The following is a 4,734-nucleotide window of genomic DNA, read 5'->3' on the forward strand; positions in this document are numbered from 1 at the left end:
TGCCACCTTCCACCTAATACCATTGTTTTGTATTGCTGGGTGAATAAACAAGAACTTTTTTACAGGTAAGGACTAATACGGTATAATGCAATTATTGTAATTGTCATTACTTTTGATAACATTTTTTAAAACATTTGATTTGAACATGCTGACATTGCAAGAGTGCAACACTGCGAGAGAGAGAGAGAGAGAGAGAGAGAGAAAATAGCATAATCTGTTATCTTTCATCTGGAAAAAGGCAGTTATCTGATTATGAGAAATCTGATAAACTGAGATGTTTGCCTTATAATTAGTTTATTCATTGCATGTGTACATGTGTTAATTTGATTTCAACCATTTTGTTTTAAATCTAGACATGTGCAGGTGGACTCAGCCAGTGCTAAGAAAGGTCTTCTTCCTGCCTGTTGGAGAGATAGAGAGACTAAAGCGTCAATTGCGGTAAAAGATGCTGTATAAAAGACAGGCTACAACTTTTATTCCTTGTACCCCCCTGGAATTATTCTCTAAAATTTACTGTTTATTTTTCCCCCCAACTATGAAATGGGATTTTCTCCCCTGGACGCCACTCCGCGACTCCGGCTTATCCGTTCATACTGGGGCGGTTCACCAATAATGCGGCACTAGCCTCTTTCACACTGCCGTTTGCATGCAGGGATCCTGCGCCAATTCTCCGCACCCTTCTCTGTGTGAAAGATTCAGATGCGGACAGGGGAGAAATATCCCTCCGGCAAGTATAAATGTCACATATTTGCAGTATATTCGACTTCTACACTGTAAACCCGAACACTACTACTAACTCAAAAGTATTGTGAAACAACACACAAAATCCGCTATCAGGTCAACCCAACTTTAAGTTACTAAGTGTTCCGAACGAGGAATGCAGTTATAATTTCGTGCTACTTAAATTGTCTGAGCGATCATCACGACCTTACTCAAAACCTTTGAATGCACGGAGGCGTGCAACGTAATGACGTCATTGCGCCATTACGTTGGCGGCACCGAACGAGGCAAAAATCAAACCAACATGGCGGTCGTGAAGCGAGGGGAGTGCATCGGCTGCTGAAGTTAAGAAAACTTGTAAGTATAAGGGTAAAGTCTTCCAAAACTCACTTGCATGTTGTTTAATTGCATAAATGCCACAACGAAATAGTTTTTGTTGTTTTTTGTTTGTCTGCGCTTTATTTTACACATTCAGCGTAACACGCGGTCACAGTTACCGCTCTTTGGCGAGGACGTGTTGCGAACTGAGTGCAATAATGACGATAAATATTTTCAGTCGACGCTATTTTTATTCTTTATAATTGTGTTTCTGCTGGTAAAGTTAACATTTGGTTGAAAATAAGCCGGTATGGTCCGGTCAAGCCGCCTCCCCCTCGAAGTAAGAAGACGGTGTGTGTGTGTGTGTTTGTTTGTGTGGGGGGGTGGGGACGAGTCCGGTGTTAGTATAAGTAACGGCAGTAGTGGTAGTAGTCGTAGTAACGTGGCCGGGGCATGATACAGACAAGTCCGGTGCTGCTCAGTGAGCAATTTTTGCACTTGTTTACAAATTAAGCGTAACACGCGGTCACAGTTAACATTACGTTACCACCGGTCTTTGGTGAGGACGTGTTGCATGAACTGACTGGAAAGGGTTCACAATCTGTGTTTTAAAATGTATAAATTACTTTATTTATTTCTAGCTAAAATATTCTAATTAGAAATTTGGACTGCATTGTTTGAGTGGTTTCAGAGTGCTATTTTTTATGTCATCCCACAGGATCAAACACCTGAGACCAGAGAAGAGCACTGAGAGCCATTGGTGAAGGACTTTCTGGAGAGATGGCCTGCCCTTCAGGTCCAATCACAGGTAAAAATAATAATAACAAAAACAATAATACACAGACTCAAAGTGTTTTCTGCTCATCTTCAACTATTTTTATTGTACTGGCTATTCATTTTAAAAAGATAGTGCACCCATCAAATGTGACTATGATGTGTTTCCCTTTGGTATTTTACTGTCTTTCACATACTTTGTGTGTCCATGTTATTTTGTAGGTCTGTGCTGAGTTCCACAGGATCACCAATGTAAATTTACGGAACCAGTTTTATTCTGAACTAGATCGGCACATTCCACAGCTCATAGAACTTTACAGACAGAAGGCAGCTCGTACTGGAAGGGTGGCAGGAGCACTGCGAGACATCCTACAGTATTATGAAACTGAGGTGAGTTGAAAAAAAGCTAAAATGGACTTTGTCTAAATTTTATCCACATGGAACAGCTGGCTCCCAGGATAGTCAGCATTTACTACCACTTCATTACTATATACTACTACTATACAAGGGGCAGTCCTTCACTTTTAACTTTAAATCAATTAGTTATCCTGTAACATGTACATATTTAGTACAGTAAGTCATACTTTGTCGGCAGCAAAGGGCCCCTGTTTTTTTTCTCATGTGTCTTTGTTTATCCACCCAGGATGTGCAGGATATCAACATGAAACGCACTGTGGCCCTTCGTGCTCTCTCAGTATACCTGCGGGAAGAGGACACACAGTTTTTCAAGACTTGGAACGTAAGTCTTAATATATTTATATAAAAGATCTCATCACTAATCACCTTTTACCATTGGAGCTCTTTTGAAGTGCCTTGGTGTTGTAAGTAGGGCCCTAAGGCTTCTTTTTCTCACCATCACATACTCACTCCTCTCTTTCTGCTCACTCACTCACACTCACTCACACTCACACACAGGTTAAGATGGCACCCCCAGCAGAGGTCCAAGGGATTTCTCAAAATATCTGAGGGGAAATTTTCTAGTTGAGCCACTTAACCTTAATTGGGGGGGGAGAGGAGTAGTGGAGGGGGTTAACTTATCTTTGTTGTTATTGTGTAATACTTAGTTGTATACTTAATTTTTGAATGGGCAGCTGTATAAGTATTCAGAAATCGTTACCAGTGTACTTTTGCATTTTCCAGATTGAGGAATCAGAGGAGCCAGACATCGGGGACACACCCATTGGTATTGTCACGATGATCAGAGAAAGAAGTGCATCTCCCGTTCACTTCAGTCCCGTATCCACAGCCATTGTGGTGGAAGATGAATTCATCATGAGGGACATTGCCACGTTTGCCGATGCATATGTGTTACTGTTTGGGCTGGTGTATGTGTTACATCTCGACTACCCAAAGAAGCTCGTTGGCACCTTCACTTCATACAAAAGGTTCTAATGGGGTTGGATGACGGTGCACCCCTGAAACCTGCTCTGCTCTCTTTGAAAAATTACCTGCTTACAGTGTAGACGTTACCTGTATGATGTAGCATGTTTGTTGTTACATTGATTTAAGATGTGCCTGTTGTCCTCCTGTTTCGAATGGTCCTTCTTTCCCTCCTTTCTCCCCTCTTCCACCATCATTTCCTTTCCTTCTTCCTTCCTAGACCCAATCTGTTCCCTTTGCTTTCTTTCTTTTTTCTTTGCTCCCTCCCTTCTTTCCCTACATCTTTTCTTCTTCTTCCTTCCTTGACCCAATCTGTTTACTTTGCCCTGACTTCTTTCCTTCCTTTCTCCCTTCTTTCCCTACATTCTTCTTCCTGCCATGATCTAATCTGTTCCCTTCCTCCATCTTTCTTTCCTTCCTTTCTTGACCCAGGAGGACAACAAGAGGGATATTAAACAGTTTTTTTTCTGCTTATGCAGATATACACTAACTTCCAAAAATGCACCAGGGTGAGTGCAGGACAAAAATAATGCACCAAAAGGGTGTGTCTGATTCGTTTACCTGGAGAAACAGAGTTTTTGTTGGCCTCTCTTTTCAAAAGGCATAGATTTTAAATCTATAAATTTCCTTTTTGGTTATTTATTTGATTTATTTTTTATTCATGTGCAATGACTTGATATCTGATATCCTGATATTTACTTTTTGGTTATTTATTTAATTTATTTTTTATTCATTTCAAATTATTTATTTCCTTGAATGGCCATAGATGTAAAAAAAACTTGAAGATGCTGTTTTGATAGGCCATTACTTTACACTGAGCACAAGTTCCCAATGCTTTTATACAAACATTTAAACATTTGCAGTGATTTATACATAACCATACAAATCTGTTTTTATATAATGTATGTGTGGATGTATATGTTGACGGTTCATGATATGCAAGGTATCCTTCAACCAAATGGGGTGTGTTTACATTTTCAGATTGTGCATTTGTTGGCCTGGTTTTACTGGCCTGGTTTTACAAGTTGGATGTCCATGGTTAACATACAGATGTGTGTATGTGGTGTTTGTATACTTACAGCTCTGTTGCTGTGACCAAAGTGGTTTGGAGAAAAAGAATAAAATCTGAATAAAAACATTGAAATATTCTACATTTTTGTGTGAAGAAGTTTGAGTTTCTGAACTTAAAAAAAAAATAGTAGTTTATGAGCTTTGTAAAATTCTTTTTGGTTACTAACCAGTATATTTTTTGAGTTTAAAGATGTTGATCAATTAAGTACAATATCATCATAAGTCATTACAAAAAAATTAAAACGTATATACAAATTAAAACAAATGTTTTAAGTACAGTACACTCACAATTTTTTTTTTTATAATAAGTAATATTTGAGTGTAAATGATGTAAAAATATGTAAGTACAAACTTACTTAAATATTCTAATTTACTTACTCAAAAACTTTGAGGTAATCGGTTTCCACAAAAGTTTTGAGTATTCTGAACTTATTCGGGTTTACAGTGTACATATAGAGCACTAAAACTACT

The 4,734-nt window shown here is 38.7% G+C and overlaps 1 long non-coding RNA gene across 1 annotated transcript; it reads left to right on the forward strand.

The window, feature by feature from the left end:
• The first annotated feature begins 897 nt into the window (after positions 1-897).
• LOC115595716 (uncharacterized) lies at positions 898-4,343 on the forward strand. The gene is made up of 5 exons (XR_003986759.1): positions 898-1,077; positions 1,757-1,846; positions 2,035-2,202; positions 2,456-2,551; positions 2,953-4,343. It is a non-coding gene; the product is annotated as an uncharacterized LOC115595716 (long non-coding RNA).
• Positions 4,344-4,734: the final 391 nt, after the last annotated feature.

Source organism: Sparus aurata, chromosome 14, assembly GCF_900880675.1.
Source record: "Sparus aurata chromosome 14, fSpaAur1.1, whole genome shotgun sequence".
Classification (NCBI taxonomy): domain Eukaryota; kingdom Metazoa; phylum Chordata; class Actinopteri; order Spariformes; family Sparidae; genus Sparus; species Sparus aurata.